Source organism: Phacochoerus africanus, chromosome 2 (assembly GCF_016906955.1).
Source record: "Phacochoerus africanus isolate WHEZ1 chromosome 2, ROS_Pafr_v1, whole genome shotgun sequence".
Classification (NCBI taxonomy): domain Eukaryota; kingdom Metazoa; phylum Chordata; class Mammalia; order Artiodactyla; family Suidae; genus Phacochoerus; species Phacochoerus africanus.
In genome coordinates, this window is record NC_062545.1 from 224,271,645 (window position 1) to 224,290,383 (window position 18,739).

General features: G+C 42.0%; 1 protein-coding gene across 2 annotated transcripts in view; it reads left to right on the forward strand.

Moving 5' to 3' along the window:
- The window catches only part of PIP5K1B (phosphatidylinositol-4-phosphate 5-kinase type 1 beta), a 350,208-nt gene that overhangs the window by 112,499 nt on the left and 218,970 nt on the right, over window positions 1-18,739 (forward strand). For both annotated transcript variants that reach the window (XM_047767738.1, XM_047767739.1), the window contains exon 2: window positions 18,361-18,445. The gene's annotated coding sequence lies outside the window, so the exon portion shown is untranslated. The remainder of the gene's footprint in view (window positions 1-18,360; window positions 18,446-18,739) is intronic.

The following is an 18,739-nucleotide window of genomic DNA, read 5'->3' on the forward strand; positions in this document are numbered from 1 at the left end:
GCCCCTTGATTTCTGGCTTGAACAGCTAGGTGGCTGGCTGATGGTAGGTAGCATTCTCTGAGCCAAGAGGAGGGTGATAAACTGTAGAATTGATAGTGCCCATAAGATGCTATCAATTCTAGCATCTTATAGAACCCTGAAAGCAACTGAAAACATAGATCTAGAGCTCAAGAAAGATTGAGCAGGCTCAAGAGTTACTGAGGACTAGATTGAGTAGGCTCAAGACTTACTGGGACTCATCATAAATAGGTTGCAATTGAACCCTTCAGAAGTGGAAAGGATTATGCAGAGGGAGTAAGAAGAAAAGGATATAGATGACCATGAACATGAATGATTAAGAGGAAACCAAAGAAAAGCGAGCCTGCCAGAGACCAAGATGTGTTCAGAGAGATAGAGGGGAAGCCAGATATATCAGGAAGGGAAAACCATATCCATATAGTCCTGGTCCATGCTCCCTCTCAACTCTGCCAGCCATGGAAGAAAGAGAAAAGAGCAAATGGCAAGTGGATTAAAAATGTCTACTGACTTTTCTTTGCTAGAATGGCTGGAATATGAGTTTCTTTTCAATTGTTTAACTGGACATATTGCCTCCCCAAAGAAAATTAGGGCTCTGTTAGTAAGGACCATGAGGAAAGGGATTTGGGGCAGGCAATGGCCACTATTGGCCGTGTGAGGTAGCCAAGGGAAGAGGGACTCTCACTGAAGGAGGACTGGTTATTCATCAGTTCAGCACAAATTTCAGAGCCAACTGTATGCAGGCCCCTCTCAGGTCTGTGCTTCAAAGAGGTCTGGAAAGTTCAGGGAGTGTACACTAGTCTTGGGAGGATTTGACCTTGAACATAAGGGGAGTGAGACAAGGTTGCAGCCAGAGGAGAGCGTCAGTGTGAAGAGGAGGTGTCAGGAGGAAGGGTCCCGGGAAAGAAGTTAATGAGCTCATATTCCCCTGGGAAGGAGCCAGATGAGAAAAGGAGGCTGAATATCCGAGTCAAAGGATAACTGATGGAGAGAGGGCTCCAGACAGGTGTGTGTGGGAAGGGACACGAAACATACCTTAACTGTGCCTGGGAGAGGAGGAGAGAGTCCCAGACCATAGAGAAGGGTGGGAATCAGTGCTCAAGAGTTCACAGGAGGAAAGGTAACAAGTGATGGGACACTTCATCCATCTGTGAAGCAGGTGGCAAGACACAGAGGTTGTTGGGTAGGGGACTTTTTTTTAAGCTTTACTGAGGTATAGTTGTTTTGCAATTTGCAATGTTGTGCTAATTTCTGCTGTACAACAAAGTCATTTTATTATACATATATACACATCCATTCTTTTTTTTCTTTTCTTCTTCTTCTTCTTTTTTTTTTTAAATCTTTTTAGGGCTGTACCTGCAGCATATGGAAGTTCCCAGGCTAGGGGTCGAATCGGAGTTGTAGCTGCTGGCCTACACCACAGCCATGTCAGATCTGAGCCGTGTCTGTGACCTACACCATAGCTCATGGCAACACCAGATCCTTAACCCATTGAGCGAGGCCAGGGATCGAATTCACAACATTATGGTTCCTAGTCGGATTTGTTTCCACTGTGCCATGACAGGAACTCCTACATCCATTCTTTTTAAGAGTCTTTTCCCATATAGATGATCACAGAGTATTGGGTAGAGTTCCTGTGCTATTTAGCAGTTCCTCCCATGGCCAATCACTCCATATATCAGGTAGGTGACCAAAGAAAATAAGTGAAGTTTTAAAATAGGCAGTATTCACAGAGTGGTTAGGAGCCCTTCTTTGAACTGGAAAACCTGTATACTCACATCCTTGTTCTGCCATTTAACTCTTTGTGTGAACTTGGACAAGTTATTTAACCTCTCTGTGCCTGGGTTTTCTCATCTGTGAAATGAGGGTAGTAAGTCTTTGACTTGGAGTTGTTGAGAGGATTAAATGAGTTGATAATGTAGTATTTATAACTGTGCCTGGCTCAATAAAGTGCTCACTATATATTATATATATATACTCATTACTGAGAGCAAAGGCAGTCTGGGATCCCAGAAACAGCAAAATGTGAGTAGTTGATGGCGATTCTGTGAGCACAGCCAAGGAAGCACAGCATTCTTCTGGGACAGAAGAAATCAAGGAAGCCCTCAGGAACGTGAGATACTTAATGGATGCACAGGGTCATGGAGAGTTTATCTCAAGCAGAACAAACTCTGGGCTGAGGCAGAAGGTTTGGAAGAGGATGTTCTCTTGAGACCTGAGAGGATCCAGAGAGGCATGGGGGGAACGTGTGTGTGTAACAGCTCCTGCCTCCAGTGAGGGAGGGATGGGTAGACAGAGCATAGGGGTGAGCCCTGGACTTTGCACGGCCTTGAATGCTGGGGGTCTGCTCTGTCTCCACAGAATAATTGGAAGCAGAGCAATGTCAGGATCTGCTCTGTCTCACAGGCTCCTGCTGGTGAGAGCACCTGAGGATGAAGATGAGGATGGTGATAATAATAATAATGCTACATTTATGGAGTGTGTTCTCTGTGCCTGGGACACTGTGAGTGCTTTATGCATGTACTGGTCACTCCTCACAGATGCCCTGTAGGGGGGTACTGTCATTTCCCCCACTTTCTCAGATGAGGAGGTGGCGGCACATAGATTGTCACTTGAGGAGGTTACACAGCTGGTGAAACCAGGCAGCCTGACTTCACCCCCTGTTCCTCTGACTACCTCGTTGTCACCACCTCTCCCATTGGGAGTGGCTTGGAGGAAAGGGTGACAGGTGGAGGGTGGGGTGATGACCTCGGCTAAGCCCATGGAGCTCACTGATGGGAGATTTTCTGTCTTAGTCAAGGAGGGTTTAGCCATAAGGATGCTAATCCTAAGAGCACAAGGGAATGGTGGGTGTGTTATGAAGATCCAGGGCTCTCCCAGAAGCCAGCTGCTCACTAGGGCAGTGTGGCTGAATTCTCATGGCTGGGTTTTGTCAGGCAGTAGTACTGTCTCTGCCTGGCCCTTGTCCATGCATCCTTTTGCAGACTGATTAAATTGCTAAGTTCTTAGTTTCACTCTCCTAAAACTTGGGCTGGCCCCGGCTCTACCAGACCTGAAAAGTCCAAGATCAGGGGGTTCCTGTCATGGCTTCAGAAGTAATGAACCCAAATGATATCCATGAGGATGCAGGTTCAATCCCTGGACTCTCTCAGTGGGTTAAGGATCCAGCGTTGCCGTGAGCTGTGATATAGGTCACAGATGCAGCTTGGATATGATGTTGCTGTGGCTGTGGCATAGGCCGCTCCGATTCAACCCCTAGCCTGGGAACTTCCATCTGCTGTAGGTGCTGCCCTAAAATGACAAAAAAAAAAAAAAAAAAAAGTTCCCGTTGTGGCACAGTGGTTAACGAATCCGACTAGGAACCATGAGTTTGCGGGTTCGGTCCCTGCCCTTGCTCAGTGGGTTAACGATCCGGCGTTGCCGTGAGCTGTGGTATAGGTTGCAGACGCGGCTCGGATCCCACGTTGCTGTGGCTCTGGCGTAGGCCGGTGGCTCCAGCTCCGATTCAACCCCTAGCCTGGGAACCTCCATATGCCGCGGAGCGGCCCAAGAAATAGCAGCAGCAACAACGACAACAACAAAAAGTCCAAGACTGCTTGACCATTCAGTCCCTGTATTGGAAGAAAATTCTTAATATGAATAATCTGGTGGTTCAACCTGGGCCTGGGTGTTCCCTGGGTCCATCCTGAGACTGGGATGGAGATGGGGAGGGTACCACTGGCAGGGCGACAGCTGCTCTTACAGCTCCATGACCATCCACAGCTAGTGAAGCTTGAAAACGCAGTCACCCTGACTGACCCCCACATTCCTGCAGACCCTGGCAGCATCCAGGTTCTGACTGTGTCCTTGTTGTCATCACCAGGCAGGGCTCTGCACTTTTAGTCTCCAGCTCAACCCTGGCCTTCCAGGTTCTCACTACCATGACCACCACAGCAGCTGCTGCATTCACTCCTTCCATCTGGTCCTCCCCATCCCATCCCGTCCTGTCTCTGCTTAAGCGATATCATGATTACTTTTAGTCTTATTGGCCTCCTACTCAAAAGCCTTCAGCAGATCTTCTCTGACTGGTCATATCTGTGATTGCCTCCTGAGGCCATCTAGCCTGGGACTGGTCACTGTCCCCATCTTCATTCACCCCCCCCCCCCCCCGCCTTTTATTTGTCTTTTTAGGTCTGCACCCACAGCATTTGGAAGTTCCCAGGCTAAGAGTCTAATTGGAGCTGTAGCCACTGGCCTACACCACAGCCACAGCAACGTGGGATCTGAGCCACGTCTTCGACCTACACCACTGCTCACAGCAATGCCAGGTCCTTCACCTACTGAGTGAAGCCAGGGATCGAACCTGCATCCTCGTGGATTCTAGTCAGGTTTGTTTCTGCTGCGCCAGGACAGGAACTCCCATTCCCCACTCTTAGGTCAGGATTATCTTCCCTCACCAGATGCACTTTCCCAGATGTGCTTCCTTCTTGACTCCTGCTCCTTCCCTCACTCCCTGCCAGCTCTCCCATCCTTTAGGATTGCTTACTGCAGACCCGGTCACCTCCCCTCCCTGAACAGCTCCTTTAATCTTGATTCTCCAGTTTTAAATTGTTGGTTTGTAGAAAATACTTCTTGGTCGGGGTGTCTAAAACATGCATTCAGCCAAGCACATATCAGAACTTGGGAAATTTAATATTTCAGGATTAATAACTGATTTATGATCTCATGACCTTGGGTTTTTTTGGGGGGGATTTGTTTTTAATTTTAATTGCATTTTTTTTAGAACAGGCCATGTGAGCCCTTTGACTGTGATAATTGAACACTTGTTGGAGGCAAAGCCAAGTAAAAGGTATTAACTCCTAATCCTGTTAAAGACTTGGCCATTATTTCTGTGCTTTGGTTTTGGCCTCTCTTTGAAGCGCCTTGACAATAGGGACCATCTTACTCATTGTTCTTTTCCCCCAAAGTACCTTCCATAGAAGTGCTGGAATTGGTGTTTGGGTAAATGATTACCTTTCTGGGTGAGGAGTGGGCTGTACTCGGTCATCTTACCACTGTTCTCCTTCTATCCAGACTTATATTTGTGCCAAGTTTGAAAGTACTTGTGTGGAGAGTTCCCCTCGTGGTTCTGCAGTTAGCGAGCCCATAGCATCCGTGAGGATGTGGGTTCGATCCCTGGCCTTGCTCAGTGGGTTAAGGATCCGGCGTTGGCGTGAGCTGTGGTGTAGGTTGCAGACACGACTCAGATCCCACGTTGCTGAGGCTCCAGTGTAGGCTGGTGGCTACAGCTCTGATGAGACCCCTAGTCTGGGAAACCTCCATAGGCTGCAGGTGCAGCCCTAAAAAGAAAAAAAAAGAAAGAAAGAAAGAAAAGAAAAGAAAGTACTTGTGTGACTTCTTGGCAGTGCAGGTTATAGGGCTAAAACTCTAGAAAATTTTTGATTGGACAGAATTTGTCTCCTGCTCAGTCTCTTTTTGGAGCATTTACCATCCCCCAGGCAGTGATTTTTTTCAGGGTCTACCTACCCCTAGCCCTTCTTTCAGATTTCCCCTCAGATGCGCACTGCGAAGAGGAAGTGCTCTTGGTAAACTACTAGCTCTCTTTTGTTGGGGGTGGGGATGGGGCATATAAAAGATCTCTGTTGCTCTGGCTTTCTCCAAAGAAGAGGAAATCAGCCCAGAAATACTTTGCAAACACCTCAGGAGCAAAACCAAATTGGTTTTGGTTATTTACTTCTGAGCCCAAATATTTTTTCTTCTGGTCCTGACTTTCATTCATATATGGTTTACACAATATTATTGTAATAACTGAGGAGTTCCCCTTGTGGCTCAGTGGAAATGAATCTGATTAGGATCCATGAAGACGCAGGTTCGATCCCTGGCCTCACTCAGTGGGTTAAGGATCCGTCGTTGCTGTGAGCTGTGGTGTAGGTCAAAGACAGGCTCAGATCTGGTGTTGGTGTGGCTGTGGTGTAGGCCAGCAGCTACAGCTCCGATTGAACCCCTAGCCTGGCAACCTCCATATGCTGTGGGTGCAGCCCTAAAAAGATCAAAAGAAAATTATTGTAGTAATTGAATAATTGCTGAAGCATGTACTCTTGGGGAGAAAAAGAGGAAACTAGCTTAGAAATAAAATGTGGACAGAAGGCATAATCTGGTAAATTAAAAAATAAATTGTTCCATTGTAGTGAGAATATAATGTTGTGATATCTATGTGATAGCAAATATCTAGTAAAGATGGGGAAAGAAAAGATAGCATTACACAGAGGCCAAGAGTCCAACCATCTGAGATTCTTAGTGATTAACCCAGATGTCTCTGGGAAGAGACAAAAAGGTAAACTGTTAAGTCTTCATGGAGGCTTTTCTGGGTACAAATGGAAGCCCAGGCATCATGACCACATACGAATTTGCTCTCCTGAGTCTCAGCCTTTTCCTCCACCACCCAACACTAACCTCCAATACACACAATGACACAGTAGGTTTTGTGTATTTGAAATGAAAATTCAGGCAGGAGAAGATTGTGCGATGGTGGTGTTTTCCTGAAAGGCTGTGAGTTACATTGTTCTCGAAACAACACATCCCTCAGTTGTTTGCATGGACTACTTTCTTCTGTCTAATGTTTACAGTGAAGGCCTGGTTTGAAAAGACGTATGAATTCTTTTAGCACAACCTTTGTTGGGAAAATGAATTACGAGTGGTTCATTTCATGCCGAGCCTTTTGTTAGCGCTGTTTATAGCTGTTCTATTGATTCACTTTGTGAGAGCCATTCTGAGAGTTGATGAATGTGTCTTACGAGAGAATGTAAGCCCTGCAATTTGTTTTGATTGGTCTTCATTTGGATTCATAGCGAGCAGGTGCCATCATTTCAAATTGGTTTTGGCAGCAGTTTGGTTATACAAACATTAGATACATGAAATGAAACCTAATTTAAATTATTTTCATCAGGAGGAATGGGGGGGCCTTACATTGAATGTAAGAGCACCAGGGTTCTGTTTTTACAGCTTCTGAGCTTACAAATGTGTAACATACCATATGTCTGAACATATGTGTGTATAGGTGGCCTCCTTTGTGTGAATACTTAACATGCACATCTCCTGCAATTCTTTGAGAGTTTATGCAAATATTCTAAAGAAATATGAGCCTATGACTTCTTAATATAATGGAAAAAAATTTTTTCCAGTCTGAAAAATATAGGCATTTCTGCTTTGGAAAATACATCAAGAATTACTTTCAACTTGGTGTACTTTGTTGCTTATATTTTAGCCTTGGGAAATAACCGATCACATTTTTAAGCCTTTGGTTTACCTGTTTTGTTAATGCTGTTGATAACTGCCCCAGCAGCTTTAAAAGAGTATCAAACTTCTTGTTAAGTGCACAGGAAGGACTACAGGGGAAGAACTGCAATACTTCTAAGCCTTCCCAGCAAAACTGTTTACAAGGCTGACATTTTCCTAAGAATGACTTTCCAGGTTTTTGAATCTATATACATTATTACAAATGTATTTTTGTTCAGGCAAAGGACTGAGTAGGGACTTGTAATCACAGGTGGAATGAGCCATCTGGATGTCTGTCTGTAACCCTTTAAGTAACAACGTAAAGCCTTGAACTTCTTCTGGGTAAATTTTTTAAAATGCAAGATTCAAAATCTCAGAGTACTCCCATGAAAATGTGTTTTATATGCTCCTTCATGCTGCTGGCTCTTTAAGCTGCCACAGCACCTGGCATCTTCCTCACCCTCTGCCTCTCAACCTTGTGTCCCCTGAAAACTGCTCTAAATCTAGTTTGAGTATTCCTCAGAAATCAGGCTTCCAGAGTTCCCATCATGGCTCCGCAGAAACGAACCTGACTAGTATCCATGAGGACTTGGGTTTGATCCTTGGCCTCACTCAGTAGGTTAAGGATCCGGCATTACCATGAGTTGTAGTGTGGGTTATATATACGGCTTGGATCTGGCGTTGCTGTGTCTGTGGCATAGGCTGGCAGCTGGAGCTCCGATTCAACTCCAAGACTGGCAACTTCCACATGCTGTGGGTGCAGTCCTAAAAAAGATAAATAAATAAATAAATGAGGCTTCCCATGGTCCCTACAGGCTGACTTGGGCAGTTCTTCTTCCAAGAACCCACGGAAGGCACATGTCAAATTGTATTGTACCTGTCCCCCTACCTGTCCCTCTTGTCAATAGGACTTCTTTGAGGACTAAGATCTGCCTTTGTCTTTATGGCTGCAGGGCCAAGCTCATAGCACGATATGTGCTGCCGATAAATGTTAGTTGAATGAACGAAAGAGTGAATTGGTTTTCTGGCAGATAAAATGAACTCAGAAGAGCGTGATTTACACAAAAATGATTAACATTAACATGCAGGCATGCCCAAGGCCCAAATCATGTTTTAATTGCTTTCTCTGTTGGAAAATGATCTAGGAAATGTTACCATAGGTAGCCTGAATGGCAAGAAAACCTTCAAATGTGGCTATCTTGTGGAAGATCAGTTCCCACAGGGCAGGTTGCACTCATGATGCTCAAGTAATTAATGAGCCTCCTCCTCATTCCAGTGAGGGTCTGAGGCAATGGCACCAAACCAGAAGCATCATCTAATGGAGTCAGTAGGATTCCTGGTAGAAAAGAAGTGGATGCGAGCCCAAGGTCACTGAGAATTAATAGCAGAGTTGGATGTAAAACCCAAACCTTCAGAGGCCCATTCCACTGTTCTTCCCATGAGTCCTTGTTGCTTTGCTTTGTCAGTGTTCAGTCAAATGGTGACTTGGAAGATCATTAAGGACTCATGGCTGGGGTCTCTAACCTCTTGCATCTACAGGTTGGCCTTCATAGTTGGGTAATTAGGTAACTAGTCATTTTCCCCCTCATTGGGCCTTGCATGGGGAGCCAACTCTTCTGTGGCCAATTAAAAATACTGGCTTCTGTGGCCCTAGCTGGGGAGTCAGAGATTGAAAGGGTTTCTGTTGAGTAGCTGGGTGGCCAAAAAAAAAAAAAAAAGTGGGGGGCAAAAGACAATGGCCCATGCCTGTTTGTCTTCGGAGCCATTCCTTACTCTTCTTCTGTTCTGCATCACAGGGCAAGCATTCACAGAAGATGCCTTTCTCAGGCTCCCCATGTCACATGGCTTTCAGGAGGCTGGCCCATGGAAGCCATCAGAAGGGATTAGTGGGTAGAGGCAGTGAGGGAGAATCTAGGCTGCCCCCACCCCCCATCATGAGTGGCATCCCTGCCAGTGACTCTCTTCTCCATGCCTCCAAATACACTCCCTCCTTCTGTAGTTCCAACCACTTCTGCTTAACCATTGCTGTGATGTTCTGGCCCCAACAGATACCTCCAGCTTTTGAAAGAGTAACACCCCTTTCTCTTGCTGTCCCTCTAGGCCTCAGTGTGCTGATGTTGATCTCAGCATTTCACCACCATCTTTTGCTTAGCTTTTCAGCTCACGTGTTACTTTTATAACTAATTTCTTGTCTTAAATTCCCTTTCTTTAACACACCCAGAATGGGTTCTGTTCCCTCATGGGCCCTGACGACTCCCTTGAAGTGATAGAACATTTTTATTGCCTTTGCTACTCAGAGTAACTTAAATGATCCCAAGCCCTTGAAGCAGACTGAAAATACAGATTCCCCAGACCCAGCACATAGAGGGAGTGATTTTGTTGTTTCCGTGCATGGCCTGAGAACCTAAATGTTCAAAAAACTCCCCAGTGGTTCTGATGCTCAGCACCGGTATAGAGAACAGCAAAGCCAGACTGAGAAGAGGGGCTTGGGGTGGCTGTATTTATTCACCACTAAGGGCTTCACTTCTGCAAACAAGCCTCATGCAAGAGACTGAGCAAAATTAAAAATGACTGCATCCTAAGGATGTTAAAGGCACTCATTTACAAGTGTCAGAACAGCACAAGCTAAGTTAGAGAATGCCAAGGGATGAAATGAAATCATGTATGTGACAGCATCTCACTTGTAGTTGCTGCTCAGTAAACGATAGTGTGTTTCCTTCCCTCACATTGAGTGAAAGCATAGAAATGCAGAAGGCTGTGAAATAGTGTAAATTATTTATTCCTTTTGCTAACAGAATCCAGATATTAAATCCCATAAAGGGGAGATATGCAATCAACTAGTCAAAAATTTTTTCATTGTTAGTCAAGCTGGTGTCTCAACAGTCTAATCATATGACACCATCAATTGGCTCTGTTTAATGTCAGAAATGATCTAAGAAAATATCTTTTAACTGGGAGTCTCGCGTCAGATTACTTATTAACATGTTTCCTAAGGAGACCTAAAGCTTGTGATCATGTCCTTACTTGGCCATTAGAGTTTCTACATTCCAGGCTCTTGCCAGAGACTATAACTTGATGTGCTACCCTGTCCAATTCCTGTCATGAGGTTGGTTATGAGAAATAATTGGAGTATAATTTTCATTGAGCACTGCCGAAGGATATGAAGTCCGTTCATTCCTCAGCTAGATAGCCTACCTGTTATTCATGGTTTAAGTCATCAGATCTCCTGAAATAGCTTCTTGTCAGTTTCCCTTCACTGGGCAGGATTAATGAAAAAAGACACATCTGTCCTTATGGAATGTTTGAACTGTGTCTTAAGAGAGAAAACTCTCATAGGTTTCTAGATGGAGAAAATCAATAACTTACCAAGACAGGAGCATCAAACTAGCATGAAGCAACTCATCTGTAAGCCAGGAAGCAAGAAGACAGCAGTATCATATCAACAGAAAGATGCTAGAAAAGAGCTGTGAGCCAAGAATCCAAGAGATCTAATTACATATGAGGACAAAGGAAAGACATTTCTGGACAGAGTGATGCAAAGTGGACTATCCATGTGCCACTTCTGAGGAAACTGCTTGAGAAGGGTTTCAACAGAATGAAAATTGAGTCAGAACAAAGGTGTTCAGATGGGAGGAGATGAAGAGCTAAAGAAATGATGATGAGCAGCAAACCTTGTAATACTTACAGTCAAGTCTAACGATATTGTGACCATGAACTATCAATTGATCAATAAGAAGAGCCATGTCACCTAAGAGGAGCTATTTAGTGGTTCAAGATGGAGCAGTCAGTGAGACAGTGAAAATATTCCCTGTATCTCCTCTTGGGGATGAGGAAGAGATGTCCTGGTTTGGGCTCTCAGGAAGCAGGCACTGGGACAGAATTTGGGGTGCAAGATGTTTTTAGGGGTCAGTACCCATGTTAGGTGCTGAAATGTGTCCCACAAAAAGATATGAAGTCCTAACCCCCAGTACCTGTGAACATGACCTTATTTGGAAATAGAGTCTTTGCAGAGGTAATTGAGCTAAGGTCATTGGGTTGGACTCTGATCCAGCATGACAGGTGTCCATATAAAAGGAAAATGGCCTGTGGAAACAGAGATGCATGGGGGGCTGACAGAGGCAGAGACTGGAGTGAGGCAGCTCTATTTAAAGGACGCAAGGGCCACCACCAGAGGCTAGGAGGAGGAAAGAAAGGATGCAGTCCAGAGCCTTGAGGGAGCAGGGCTCTGCCAACATGTTGATTTGGACTCTTAGCCTCCAAAACTGTGAGAGGATAAATTTCTGTCATTTTAAGCCAGGCAGTTTAGAGACTAACACACCTTTTGAGAGCAGGGAAGAGGAAGCACATTTGGGCAAGTAAAGGAAGAACTCAGACTTCTGTGAAGGACTCCCAAAGCCCAGGCCAACTCAGTGGGAAGCTAGCCCATCACTCATTCGTGGGCTTTGTGCAGCCCCAGGAGGCCAGGGCCCAGGGTGAGGTGGCTCTCTGCAGAGGCAGACCCTGAAAGGGCTGGCAGCCAGAGGTGTCTGCTGACCACACTCGTAATGACAAGCAACCTCCCCTCCTTGAGGGGGGATCTGGGTAGCACAGAACCAAGACCAGTACAATAACCAAAGGAAAAGTGGCAGGGTAATGGGATGGCATAAAGTCAAATTATTTTTTAATGGAAATATAAGGACTTTTCATGATTTAAAAATAGGTAATTATGAGCAAAGTTAATGTAGAATGAAAATTTTTAATTAGTAGGAAAAATAGAATTTTAAATTTTATTAATACAGAAAGAAGGAATGAATAAAAATAAATGCAGTAACAATAAATGTAATTAATAGTAAACAGATATGGGAGTTCCTGTCATGGCTCAATGGAAATGCATCTGACTAGCATCCATGAGGACACAGGTTCAACCCCTGGCCTCACTCATGGGTTAAGGATCCAGCACTGCCGTGAGCTGTGGTGTAGGTTGCAGATGCGGCTTGGATCCCAAGTTGCTGTGGCTGTGGTTTAGGCCAGCGGCTACAGCTCTGATTTGACCCCTAGCCTGGGAACCTCCATATGCCATAGGTATGGCCCTAAAAAAAAATGGCAAAAAGAAATAGTAAACAGAAATGATGGGAGTAAATCAAATATAAACTTATCGCAGTAGATGTGGATTTGTTGAAATCTCCTTTGAAATTATAAAGACTCTTAAATAGGTTAAAAAAAAAAAAACAGTGGAGAAAAAGGAACCCTATTACACTGTTGGTGCAACCACTGTGGAAAACAGTATGGAGATTCCTCAGAAAACTAAAAATAGAACTACCATTTGATCCAGCAATCCCACTCCTATCCAGAGAAAACTATGACTTGAAAAGACACATGTACTCCGATGTTCATTGCAGCACTCTATGCAATAGCCAAGACATGGAAACAACCTAAATGTCCATCAACAGAGGAGTGGATCAAAAAGAGGTGGTACATATACACAATGGAATATTACACAGCCATTAAAACGAACGCAATACCGGCATTTGCAGCAACATGGATGGACCTAGAAATTACCATGCTAAGTGAAGTCAGCCAGACAATGAGACACTAGCATCAAATGCTATCACTTTTACATGTGGAATCTAAAAAAAGGACACCATGAACTTTGCAGAACAGATACTGACTCACAGACTGAAAAACTTACGTTTCCAAATGAGACAGGTTAGGGGTGTGGGGGGATATACTGAGGGTTTGGGATGGACATGCTGTAAAATTTGGTTGTGATGATTGTTGTACAATTATAAATGTAATAAAATTCATTAAGTAATAAAAACGACATTAAAACAACCCAAATCTAGTTTTCATCTATTTGTCAGGAACCCAGCTAAAACAAAAGGACAGCAGCTAAAAAAGCTGAAGATAAAGGAATGGACAAGGAGATACCAAACAGGTGCAAATAGAAGGAAAGCAGAAGTGAGAATATTGGCATCAACTAAGATGGAACCCAAGACCAAAATTATTAAATAAGAAAAAAAGATACATTTAAAGAGCACAGTTCACAAGGACACTATTATATACATATCCTTTGTACACGGACCAGCATAGTTATGGAAATTTTAAGGCAAAGAGGAAAAGTAGATATGTAAGAGCATATGATTATAAAAATATCAGAATTGTAATATTTTTTCATAATTTCACAAGACAATGTTATAAGGAGTAATAATATAGTGCCATATATACATGAAAGGCACATTTTTCTCTTGTGTTTATGGAACATGTACAAAGAATTTTTCTATGGCTGTAGGAAAAAAAACAATGAATTTGCCAGCAATGGGGGCGGAGGGGAAGATTTTACTCGTCATGTATTTTGATCCCAGTGAGATAAGCAAGAATATAGCAGTGAATGAAAGATTAGTAATTAAAATATAAATATTCAACATTAAGAAAAAACTTCTTGTATATCATTCTTGGATGAATTATTTGGAAATTAACAGAATACTTGACATCAAAATTTATGGGGAAATCATTAATATATTCAGGAATACGTTATAGCCTAAGCGATTTTAATACTATTTTTTAAAACAGTGAAGGGGGTTCCCGTTGTGACTCACCAATAATGAACCCAACTAGTAACCATGAGTATGCATGTTCAATCCCTGGCCTTGCTCAGTGGGTTAAGGACCCAGCATTGCTGTGAGCTGTGGGTGGGTCGCAGCTACATCTCTTATTTGACCCCTAGCCCAGGAACACCCATGTGCCTGGGTGCAGCCATAAAAAGCGAAAAAAAAAAAAAAGAGAGAGAATGAAAATTAAGTAGTGCATCGAAGAAATTAATTAAAAGCCTAAAGAAAGAAAATATTAAATGCTAAAATTAATAGAAATGGCCACAAAAACAAATGATAGAAAAGGGAAGTTTGACTAATAAAATACATATTCGTAATACATATATGCAATATATAATACATATGGGGTGTGTGTGTGTGTGTGTATCTGTATCTATGTACATACACCATCAGGAATAAGGAAAAGGACATTACCTGGATCCCAAAAGAATGAAAAGGATTCGGTAACAGAATATTATGTGCAACTTAAGTACAATAAACTTAATAACCTAAAGGAAATTGATGGCTTTCTAACAATATAAATTACTAAAATTTGATTCAAAGAGAGGTTATAAATTCCAAGAAACAAATAAGCAAAAATTGAGTGCATATAAAGAGAGAAAGCCTTCCAATTTTATGAAAAATACTAATTTTTAATACCAAAACCTGATAAAAGATGGAAGAAGAGTTATTCACATTCACTTACGAAAATATCCTTTTAAACTGGTAGCAAGTCAAATCCAAGTTAGAGTTTTTCTAGAAATATGTAATTTTCCTTTTTCTTTTTGTCTTTCCAGGGCCACACCCTCGGCATATGGAGGTTCCCAAGCTAGGGGTCCACTTAGAGCTATAGCCCCTGGCCTACACCACAGCCACAGGAACAAAGGATTCGAGCCGCATCTGTGACCTATACCACAGCTCATGGCAATGCCAAATCCTTAACCCACTGAGCAAGGCCAGGGCTTGAACCCACATCTTCACGGATGCTAGTCAGGTTCGTTAACTGCTGAGCCACGACAGAAACTGCTAGAAATACATAATTTTGCATTGTGAAATTTCTCAATGTTTTATTTGGTACATCAGAATAAGAGAGAACAATTTTTTGATTATATCAATTGATGCTGAAAATGTATTTGATATAATTCAGTAGATATTCATAGTAAAAAGTAAAGCAAAGTAGAATATAGAAGAAAAAGCTACTATGGTACCAAACAAAAGTATTATGGAGGATGGTGACTACTGTAGGATTATGTTATGTCAAGCAATACTGCTGTTACTCACCCACTATTATTCAGTATTTTTTTAGAAGTTCAGTGAATGTAATAAGAAATACAAATAAGATGTATAAATATTGCAGGTGATGTGATTGAGACTCTACCTAAAATCTTTTGAAACCCTGTAAGAAAATTTGATAAATGACTGGGTGAAAGCTAATAGATGAAACCCAGTCATTTTCTTTCTATGAATAACCAGCTAGAAATGCAAATAGAAAAATCCATGTTTAAGAGAGTGACAAACTAAATTATCTGGGAATGAACTTAGTAAGACATAAGACATAAACAAAAAATATGGTTGTAGTAAAAGACGGTAACATTTGAAAAAATAGAGAACTGTACTATGTTTTTGAATAAGAAAACTTAACATTCCAAAAATATTAATGCTTCCCAATTTGGTATGTTAATTCAGTATAATTCCAGTCAGAATCTCATCTTGGTGGGCGAGTTGGAGGTAGCCATATTTTCAGATCAAGCAATGAGATTTTTAAAGTCCATATAATAATGTAAACGTGAGAAAATTGCTAAACTTAGTAAAAATAGAATGGGAAACCCGTAGCAGCAGCAATCAAAGCATATTGTCATGTTACTGCATTTAAAACAACATATTATCTCAGAAATCAACAAGTCAGTCTTTGGAACAGAAGGTACAGAAATATATTGAGGTATGTAGTAAAATTTAATATTTGCTAAAGGAGCCATGTCTTTCCAGTAAGGAGAAAGTTATCAATGTTGGGGTAATTAATGGCTGAGTAATATTCCATTGTGTATATGTACCACATCTTCTTGATCCACTCCTCTGTCAATGGACATTTAGGTTGTTTCCATGTCTTGGCTATTGCAAATAGTGCTGCAGTGAACATTGGAGTACATGTGTCTTTGTGGCATTTTTAGCAACATGGATGGACATAGAAATTATCATGCTAAGTGAAGTCAGTCATACAGTGAGACACCAACATCAAATGCTTTCACTGACATGTGGAATCTGAAAAAAGGACAGACTGAACTTCTTTGCAGAACAGATGCTGACTCACAGACATTGAAAAGCCTATGGTCTCCAGAGGAGACAGTTTGGGGGTTGGGGGTATGTGCTTGGGCTGTGGGATGGAAATTCTGTGAAACTGGATTGTTATGATCATTATACAACTACAGATGTGATAAATTCATTTGAGTAATAAAAAAATATGTTAATATTTAACCATGATCAAAGTTAAGTGAAAAAAAAAATGTTGGGGCAATTAGCTATCCATCTGGGAGAAGATGAGGTTAGATTCCATTTGAAGTAAAGATCTAATGTTGCAAATGAAACTATAAAGGTATTTGAAGAAAATATAGGAGAATACATGTAGTACAGCATTAGGCTTAGGCAAGCTCTCCTAAGTGAGACAGTAAATCCATAGTCCATATAGGAAAAATTAATGGATTTGGCTATATAAATATTTAAAATGTATACCTGACAAGACATCGTAAACAGAGCCAAAAGATGAACAATAGCTTGCAGCTCATATGATAGAGTTAATGTTTAATTAACCAGGAGACCTTACAGATTGATTACAAAAGTAAAAAAGGGAGTTCCCGTCATGGCACAGTGGAAACGAATCCAACTAGGAACCATGAGGATGCGGGTTCAGTCCCTGGCCTCGCTCAGTAGGTTGAGGATCCAGCATTGCTGTGAGCTGTGGAGTAGGTTACGGATGCGGCTTGGATCTGGCATTTCTGTGGCTCTGGCGTAGGCTGGCGGCTACAGCTCCGATTAGACCTCTAGCCTGGGAACCTCCATATGTCTCCGGTGCTGCCCTAAAAAGACAAAAAACAAAACAAAACAAAAAAACCCATAAACAATAGTATAAAAATAAGCAAAGGACATGAACTGGCAATGTAAATCACATAAACCTGTGATGAGGAAAAGCCCCATTAGTGGCAAGAGAATGTGAATTAAAACAGCTGCAATGTCAGAGTTCCCTTGTGGCACAGTGGGTTAAGGACCTGGCATTGTCACTGCAGTGGCTCAGGTCGCTGCTATGGCACGGGTTTGATCTCTGGTTCCAGGATCTTCTATATGCCCAGGCACAGGCAAAGAAACAAACAAGCAAACAAAAAACCTGCAGTGTCATTCTCATCAGATTGGCAAACATTTTAAAGATGGTGAACATCTCATGCCAATGAGTACATTAATTAGCAGGTCCTCCATATGCACAGTGAGACTGATTGCTTGTACCTTTTTTATAGAAGGAAATGTAACAAAGGTCCTTCAAAAAAGTAATGCATTTAATCCAGTTTTGCTCAACTTCTAGGATCCTTTCTCACAGAAATAGAAGTACTAGAACTTTATAGATGTTTCAGTCTGTTTATTCCTTCTGCGTTTATGGTAGCCAAACCAGAAACACTCTGCATATTCATCCATAAAGAAGCAGTTGCTTAAACAATGATCTGTCCATTCTCTGATCTATGATACAGTTATTTTAAAGTGAGATAGATATATAATATAAACTTGACAAAATATCTAAAAAACACTGATAAAAGTAAGTGGGGGAGTTCCCGTTGTGGCACAGAGGAAACGAATCCGACTAGAAACCATGAGGTTGCAGGTTTGATCCCTGGTGTCTTTCAGTGGGTTAAGGATCCAGCATTGCCCTGAGCTGTGGTGTAGGTCACAGATGTGGCTTGGATCTGGCGTTACTGTGGCTGTGGTGTAGGCTGGCAGCTGTAGCTCTGATTCAGCCGCTAGCCTGGGAACCTCCCTATGCCTTGAGTGCGGCCCTAAAAAGCAAAAAAAAAAAAAAAAAAAAAAAAAAAAAGCAAAAAAAAAGAAAATCACAGTTGATTTATCACAGGGATAATATTGAAAATTATTCATGTATCACATGGGATCTATTTTATGAGGACCCACAGAAGGAATTTCCATTCCAGCTACCATCCCTGATGTGGTTCATTTCAACAACTGACCTATGAACACTAGACATTTAGGTAACTAGTAATTTCTTCCTCTGCTGTGGCCCCTAGGAATCTCAGAGTCACACTGGGTCCTCAGTGACGGTACTGGATCACATGGCTCCTATTCTGTGCTCAGCGCATTCTGCTGGTACCATCTTGTTCCTCATCTTGATCTTCCCTTCACAAACATTCTTCCTTTCTTTTTAGTTTTAACTGATTGTGTTGTATGTACCCCTATAGCTACCCTTGATTCTTTCTGGGAGATGAAATAAGAGGCATGAGTAAATAATGACCAGTGATTTCTTCTATTTTAACAGGGATCTGGGAAGGAAAACAGTCTCGACAATGAATAAGCCACTCATCACAACCAACTGCAGATGACTTGCCATTTCATTTATAAAGGTAAGGACGTATAGTCTCTATTTTTAATTAACGCCACCTGACTCATTATAAACCCTTACCTCTTTTATTTTATACTTATTTACAATTATTCTAAATCACATACATATCTACCTCATGACCTTTGACATTATCAAATTGAAAGCAAAAAACAAGCAAATAGAAACTGGAAATTTTGTGGATGTTGGCATGCCAAAGGGGGCAAAACTCAGGAGATGTGATCTCTGCTCTTAATTACTGTGTGTGGTTAAAGTTTGGAATGGCAAAGTGTTTTTCTTATTTTTATTTTTTACTCTT